This window comes from Acinonyx jubatus, chromosome B2 (assembly GCF_027475565.1).
Source record: "Acinonyx jubatus isolate Ajub_Pintada_27869175 chromosome B2, VMU_Ajub_asm_v1.0, whole genome shotgun sequence".
NCBI classification, from domain to species: Eukaryota; Metazoa; Chordata; class Mammalia; order Carnivora; family Felidae; genus Acinonyx; species Acinonyx jubatus.
In genome coordinates this window covers 64,371,951-64,380,470 of record NC_069385.1, presented here as the reverse complement: position 1 = coordinate 64,380,470, position 8,520 = coordinate 64,371,951, and the positions used below count along the sequence as shown (strand labels likewise).

Below are 8,520 nucleotides of genomic sequence, written 5' to 3'. Positions count from 1 at the left end.
GGCCTATCTTATCAAAATCAGTGAATTATCAGAAAAGATACTGATATGAAATCAGAATAATAAATGTATAAGTTGCTTAATTTGAATATAGAACCATCTTGAACTTTTTAGGGAGTGTGTTTTAGTCAGACCATAAAGCACCAAAGATGAGGTCAGAGTGCAACAGTGATTGTTCGTGAAGAGGGAGCATGGGGCAAGCGGAGGGCAAAATGTAAGCTGGCACCGCCCCCCCCCCCCCAACCCGGTTGAATATGAGTGATATTCCTTGGACACTTCTGGCTACCCAGGAACAAAGGAAAAGAGTTTAAGTGCTTGTCATGGTAATGTGGGAATCTAAGGCAAATGAAAAATTAAATTCCCTTACTGCCTACAGCCCATTGACAAGTCCTTGAAACAGGCAGAGTGACCTCCTTCTAGGAGGTCAGCTGTCTCAAGGATGACACTTTCTTTAGGGCAAAAGGAGAACCTTAGCTTAACATTATCCCAACCTCCAGGATCCTGTAAGTTTACTTCCTTTATCTTAACTGCCCCAAGATATATGCTGGTAATCATACTCCAAGCTTATGGCCCCTCAGTATACATCTAAAGGCTCTTATGACTAAGGTTTTATTAAATGGTAATAAATGTTTCCTTAGCAACACCTAGCCCCTCAAGGTACTGGAAACCTTGCTTCCAAAATTCCTTAGAGACATACTATATCCTTGATCCTCTCGCAACCTGAGGGTATATAAGGAGTTACCCATCATGACCCCATGAAGCTCTTCCTACCTATGGGTCCTGCCCTGTACTTTAATAAATCACCTTTTGCACCAAAGATGTCTTTAAGAATTCTTTGGCCTTTGGCTCCGGACCACCCCACCATCACACCAAAACTTCATCCCTGCAGCGTGTGGATTGAGAACAGAGAGTTCATTGCTTCCCCAGAAATGCTACTCATCCCAGGGCCAATGGGACTTTTTTTTCTATCAAGAATTAACATGTTAGTTGGGTAGAGGTTGGAGACCATGGAAGGTTTGCTTTCTTTGACTAATACCAATGAAGCCTTTACCCCAGTATATATGGGAGATGAAGGAAAAACACATAAACTCAGATGCACATCTTGCACAAAAATCTAGGACCACATTAAAGTGGCCATTAAAATGGCCTAGATTCACACAAGTTGCTCTACTTTGAAGTCGACACTGAACCAAAAATTAAATAGAACCTGGGAAAAATTTGTTCCAAACCATCTAACAAAGAAACCTTGACTTTCAGGCTTTCAGAAACAGAATACACAGAAACACAGAAATAAAAAGTGTTTATTCAATTTACACCACCAAAAAAGAAGGAATAACTACTTTGAATATGTATTAAATTTTTATAAGCTCCCAGTGTTTTATTATTTGTTTTACCAGGTTTGCCTCTATTTGCACCTCTATTTCTCTTCAGTGATTAGTAATACGACTAATCCACATTGTGGATGTGTGTTTACAGAGCAGGAGGAAAGAGATTGTGTTGTGGTGCGATGAAGAAAGGGGAGACATGGTGAATTTCAATCCTGAGCTCAACAATCTCCTGGATCCTGTATGACTATGAAGAACTAGGAATACAAATGTAAATCTTAAAAATACACTTTGACTTAGCATAATACACTCTAGTTACATCCACGTTGTTGCAAATGGCAACATTTCCTTCTTTTTGATCACTGAGTAGTCAGAGAAAGACAAATAAATAGATGACTTCACTTACATGTGGAATTTAAGAAGACAACAGATGAACATGGTGCGGGGGGAGGAAAAATAAGATAAAAACAGAAGTAAACCATAAGAGACTCTTAAATACAGAGAACATACTGAGTGTTGCTAGATGGGGGAGGTAGGGGAGGTATGGGCTAAATGGGTGATGGGCATTAAGAAGGGCACTTGTTGGGCACTGGGTTCTATCCTGAAACCAATGCTACACTGTATGTTAACCAACTTGAATTTAAATAAATAATTTAAAAATACATATGTTAGTTGAATAAGTAAAAGTATGAAAAATAAATACACCTTGTTTCAAGGAGATGGCAAGAATCAACGAGCAGAGGATGCTATGGGGGAAGAAATGAAAGTCCACTGTCTTGCACAGCGGCGAGGGGAACTGAACAGGCTGGAAATGACCTCCTGAGTCCTGACAGAAAAGTCCTGACAGAACTGAGCCCTGACAGAAAAGTAGGACAAGCCCAGTGAAATCAGGCATTTCTGAGAGAGAGGAGGAGATCAGGAAGTACTAAGACATGAACTAATATGAAATAATGAGACATTTGGGAAACCCTAAGTATGAGAAATGTGAAAAATGGTCTGGGGAAGCATTGTAAGCTGAAGCTGGAGAGACCAGAGGGAGATCATGAACTACCTTATATGTACACTAAGCGAAAAAGTTTAGCCATCATCCTGAAAACGGGGAGTTTTACAAGGTTAACCAGGAAAATAAGGTAATTAGATTTGTCTTTTAGAAAGACTGCCCATTCTGAAAGGCAGTTTGAGCAGTTTGAGGACATATCAAAATCCTTTAAAATTACCATTATTTATGAAATCAATGTCTCTCCTGTCTGAAAAGTAAAATGTGGACTTGATATGTACAAGTCTTTTTCCCCAGCTTCTAGTCAAAGAGGAGCATGGACAGCCTGCCTTGCCCAGAAAGGAGGCAGTCTCCTTGGCTCTGAAGTACTCTTTTTTATTCAGATGCTAGTCTGTCATGATAAAAGCTCAGGGTCAGTTTTGGTGTTGAAGAAAACAAATCAGAAAGCAAGAGAGACAGAGAGAAGAGAGACCACTAGTCCATAATATATTTCGTGTGTTTCATTATATTGCAGCCTTTATTCACAACCACCTTAAAGATACTCGATTTGGAAAATTGTTCATGGTATATTAGGTTAAAAAAAAAGGATGCAGAACTCTATATAATGTGGTCTTGGTTTTCTAATTAAATATACCGTGTACACATTTGTATAAATGTCCTTGTATGGTTTCCTGCATTTACATACCTAATATTCTAAAGAGATTTGGGCTAAGATTTGACTTGTGGCTGTCTCTTTGATTGCAAGTCATTTTAAATTTTATTTGTTCAATTCTTATTCCAGGTTTTCTGCAAAAAGCATGTATTTTCTTTTTTTTTATTTTTAACATTTATTTATTTCTTTTTTCAACGTTTATTTATTTTTGGGACAGAGAGAGACAGAGCATGAACGGGGGAGGGGCAGAGAGAGAGGGAGACACAGAATCGGAAACAGGCTCCAGGCTCTGAGCCATCAGCCCAGAGCCTGACGCGGGGCTCGAACTCACGGACCATGAGATCGTGACCTGGCTGAAGTCGGACGCTTAACCGACTGCGCCACCCAGGCGCCCCAACATTTATTTATTTTTTGAGAGACACAGCACAAGCAGGGAAGGGGCAGAGAGACAGAGACAGAGACACATAATCTGAAACAGGCTCCAGGCTCTGAGCTGTCAGCACAGAGCCCGACGCGGGGCTTGCACCCACGAACTGTGAGATCATTACCTGAGCCGAAGTTGGGGGGGTCAACCGACTAAGCCACCCAGGTGCTCCAGAAGCAGGTATTTTCTAATTTGATAAACTGGTATTTTAAAATGCTGTTTTATAGTGATGTAGAGAAATGATAGAAGGGGACTGGACTGAGGCAGCTACTGGTCGTTCTACGACTGATCCAGTAATCCAAGTGAGAAAGGTGAGGATCAGAGTGCAGGGAGGATGACAAATTTGAGGGAGAGCCAACAAAGTAGAACCAGCAGAAGTTGGTGATGGGGATGACTGATGGGGATGGTGGAGAATAAGTGAGGACAGTCTAAGGTGACGGCTTGGATGATTGTGCCCATGCCCTTAGAGAGGAGTTGAAGTGAGGAGAAGATGAGGAGCTTTATTAGGGACCGTTGAGTTTGAGATGCCTGGGGACCTGTAGAAAAAGATGGCCAACAGACAACAGGGTACAGATCCGGAGGCTCAGAGAGTGATAACAATTGAAAACACAGGGTTGGTAGTCATATAATTGCTAATGGTTTCCATAGCTCTAGGGAAGGCTGAGATGAATAAAGGGAGAGGAGGCTGATGGTGCTAAAAAAGGAGGAAATCAGAGAATGTAACTTAGTGAAACCAAATTTAATGAAAGCAAATTTCAAAAAGAAACAGACATGGCAAGAGATGAGATATCTCAAGTAAGGTTAAAGACGGTGCCCTTTGGAGGGCTAATTAAGACCTTTTATGAGTTTACTGAAGCTTTTTTGGTGGAGTGGTTCAAGTGGAAGACAGATTGCAACTGTGGGAGGATAAAGCAGGAGGGTCAGAAGCTGTATCAGAGAATGTAGGCTACCCTCTCAGGAAGCATGGGTGTAAACAAAGACGGTGATGGCCCCATAATTAGAGGGGAACATATGCAATTTATATCTCTGAGACTCTACTTCCTCACCTATAAAAGGATAAAAATAATGCCTGGCTAGCAGTAGGGTCATGCGGATTACAATCTATTACTAGTTGAATGTACTTGTGTCCTTTCACTGAATCGATTTGTTGCTGCTGCTCACCATGTTTTCATTTTCATATCTATTTTTTAAGTTTATTTATTTTGAGACAGAGCATGAGCAGGGAAGGGGGCAGAGAGAGAGGGAGAGAAAAGTTCAAGCAGGCTCTGCTCTGTCAGTGCAGAACCTGACCCAGGCTCAGTCTCATGAATCTTGAGATCATGACGTGAGCCGAAATCAAGAGTCAGATACTAAACCAACTGAACCACCCAGGTGCCCCTCATTCTTATATCTTAAATCATCAAAGTCAGGTGAACAGCAATGCACACATTTCCCCAACTCAACTTTTTTTGTTTTTTGTTTGTTTGTTGTGTGTGTGTGTGTGTGTACCTGAGTTCAATCTCAGAAAATATTAACATATAATTTCTTTACCGCTTATAACAAGAACAGTTTTTGTCTGGGAACAAATGAAGTTCAGAGAGAACATTTCTTCTCTCGCCCCACTTTATAAAGTGAAGAAATGGCCTCAAGTAGAAATTCTAGGAGCAAATGTCCCTTCGTCCATCTGGTCCATGGAGAATTCCTGTTCTGGATTACAATATTCAAATATAGTTTTAGATACAACTCTCGAAATCTCTATCCACTTTTCATTTTTGAATTGAAGATTTCAAAAGACCAGATGAGTCTATGTTTAAGTGAAGTCATATAGCCAGGACTGTGACATAACAATTGTTGCCAGCTCATAGGGCAATACGCAGAAAGAAGCAGGGAGTGGTAAGTCCTCAGTGCACGTGCAGGAAGCAGGTAGCTACCTGGAGTTATTCTAGTCAAATCCAAGGCTCAAATTTCCCAAGTTTCCCAAGAAGGCAGTGATAGAAGCCACAACCCAGGGTTTATCTCTCAAGCTACCAAAAATTCTTCAGGTAAGAACATGGGGCTTCATCTCTTTCCAGATAGTTCGACAGAAAAGCTCTGTAGTACAGCCATCTCTAACCTAAGAGACAGGTTCAGATAGTCACCAGAAAGCAAGAAAATGAAACAAAATCAAACAAACAAAACAGATTAATCAAGGAAAAGGAAACTACATCATCCTTTTAGAGATTTTTAAAGATTTAAATATGCCCTTAATTTAGCCTAGGCAGTGGAAATTTCTTGAGTGTGTATGTGAGTTGTCTGTGTATACACATTGTACTTTAAAATTCTGGAGCTTATCCAGATATTTCAAATACTAATTTTGGCAGAATTTCCCTTTAAGGATATCCTGCAGAGAATTTGTTACTCCCAATTTTAAGTAAAAATTGACAAGGAGTGCTTTTTCAGCCCAGTAGGAGTCAGCTACATACACATCACAAGACTTGGAGGAAACCCACTCACCCTCCTATTTTCTTCTACAAAGTTGAAAAAGCTGCAATTGGGGGGACCCTCAGATAGCTCTGGTGTTTCATTCTGTTCCTCTTGGAGTTGACATTTGGATGTGTTGGAGGAAAAAAATCATCATATATTCTTCTTTCCTACTCTTTAAATCACAGGAAGAAGCAACTTAAGAAAAAGTAAGTTCTGTTTTCTTTTCCATGTTTCTTTTGTGGTTTTTATGTGGTATTTCGGCGTTCATTTTTTTTTAAGTATAAGCGATTCTTATAAAATTTCTAGTAACCTCTTATGAGAACACTTTTACTTGGCAAGTAAGTGTATATTTTGAAGTTTCTTAGAAACTTTAAAAAGCTATTTGAGCCAACAGTTATCAAATGTTATAAGCTGAGCTTTTCAGATTTCTCACTTCAATAATATGTGTGCGGGGGCCACATAGTGGACAGATAACTCTTCAGAGTTGCCTCCTGAGTTGTGAAAATGGCTTTTATACACGTTATAGCTTCATTGCCATAAAACAGAACAACAACAACAAAAAAGGTGGCAGGATTCTGGGGATTTATTTGGCTTCGTTTATTTGAATGACTAACTTTATCACTGCGGTTATTTTATGGCTGGGTTTATGTATCCGGAGCACAATTTGAAGTCATTTACAGATTTGAAGTGAGTTAGTGAGATTCCTGCTATTTTCAAGAAAAATCTGCCTGCTTGTTCCAGAAGCAGGCTTAGAGACCATTCCTTTAATTTTTAAAAAAATTTTTAACATTTATTCATTTTTGAGAGATAGAGTGCAAGCGGGAGAGGGGCAGAGAGAGAGGGAGTCAGAGAATCTGAAGCAGGTTCCAGGCTCTGAGCTGCCAGCACAGGGCCCGATGTGGGGCTCGAACCCATGAACCACAAGATCATGACCTGAGCCGAAGTCGGATGCTTAACTGACTGAGCCACCCAGTCGCCCCAAGATCATTCCTAGTGTTAGGTTTTCTGAGATTGAATTGAAATGTCTGTATGTCTGGCCCACACAAATATATAATCTATTACAGGAATCTTAAGCATTGCTTCTTGAAACAAACAGCGTTTCTTAAGCAAAAGCATACATTCCATATGTGTTTACACTTTCTCCCTCACTAGTTTAGCCAGACCCTCTGTGGTATCTGTCAGCCATTTGAAAACTAAGCTGTTAGTTTGGGTTTCAAACATGTGGAAACTGAAAAGAATCATGAATAAAACTTGTAATCCTTATAAAGAAAATGTAAGAAAATCCTCACGTCATTTTAGCTGTCATTTCACATTCACAATATCATCATGTATAAATTTTAGCATTTTCATCAGCAAAGCATATAGATTAATATTTAATGCAAATATTGCAAGCATGTATCATACAAGATATTTCTTAACATATTTGTTATGATACATGCCTGAAGCCATAATCCAAATTGTTTGATGGGGAAGGTAAACTCTGATGTCTGTTTTCTACACTTCCTTGATTTCCACATGTTACCATTAGTTGCCAATTCTAAGCAAGAGCAGCAGATTTGTGTTTTAATGTCATATCACCTCACTGACAAGTTTACCTCTGATTTTTATTATACTTGCCAACAACATTTTGAATAAAGGTAGATTCATTTGGGTTCCTTAGGCAAGCCTAGTAACTTTCAACTATAATATTGAAAATAAATGTTCATCTAGAACATGTTGGAAAAGCTTTGATTTGTTTTTTATGTTTTCAATCTAGGAAACATGATTTCTTTAGAATTGAAAACCAAATACTTGGGTTCACATGGGAAATTCTGAGTCAGACGACAGTTAAACAAACTTGTATTTCCATGTTCTTGTAATTGTCTTTTTTCCTCTCTGATTATCATCATTAGTATTGGTTACTTTTTGGTACCCTGGAAATGATCAGCTTGAGCATTTATCTATCTCCACAGACTACAGATGCCCTTAAGACTCTGATAGAATCAATGGACCCTCTTCTCACAAAAAAAAAAAAAAAAAAAAAAAAAAAAAAAAAAAAAGCCCATTGCAAATAGATTTTTCAATTACATATCTGGGGTTGATAGATACCTGAAATCTGCCCTTGAGTATTCTCTGGGGTCCTGATTATGAGCCACTGGTTTCTGTGAAACCAGAGACCTCAGTTTCAGACATATTTTGGTACCAGTGGGTTCACCAAATCTTTAAAGGGTTTTGGACAGAAGTATTCCTAAACTGTCTCTTTAAACTGTCCTCATCTGAAGACAGGTAAGGCTAAGGCAAGGATTTTAGTTTAAGGGTTAATTTTTTTTTTTTTAGAGAGAGAGCAAAAGCACACACAGGTTGGGGAGGAACAGAGGGGGAAAGAGTGAAAGAGAGAGGGAGGGAGAATCCCAAGCAGGCTCCACACTCAGCACAGAGCCTGATACAGGTCTTGATTGCACGACCCTGGGATCATAACCTGAGCAGAAATCAAGAATCAAATGCTCAACTTGACTGAGCCACCCAGGGGCCCCAAGTTTAAAGTTTAAATTTTAAAGCAGGTGCTTAGTTAATTCATGGCCATACTTGTCCTGAGCAGTGTGTAATGGAAATAAAAGTGGAGTTTTCAAGGAGCAGAACAGTTCCTTTTGTGGAGAGCAAGGCTTAGGATGGAATGCTGGTAGGATTAACCCACTAAAGACCC

At 39.5% G+C, this 8,520-nt stretch overlaps 1 protein-coding gene across 5 annotated transcripts in view; it reads left to right on the top strand.

Annotated features, from left to right (window-relative positions):
* The first annotated feature begins 5,240 nt into the window (after positions 1 to 5,240).
* Positions 5,241 to 8,520, top strand: part of FHL5 (four and a half LIM domains 5) — a 41,169-nt gene continuing 37,889 nt past the window's right edge. The window contains exons 1-2 of one of the 5 annotated variants that reach the window (XM_027057238.2): positions 5,241 to 5,416; positions 6,023 to 6,043. The gene's annotated coding sequence lies outside the window, so the exon portion shown is untranslated. Of the gene's footprint in view, positions 5,417 to 5,813; positions 6,044 to 8,520 lie in introns of all 5 variants that reach the window. The other 4 variants (XM_027057237.2, XM_015078052.3, XM_053222459.1 and 1 more) reach the window with 4 other exon arrangements.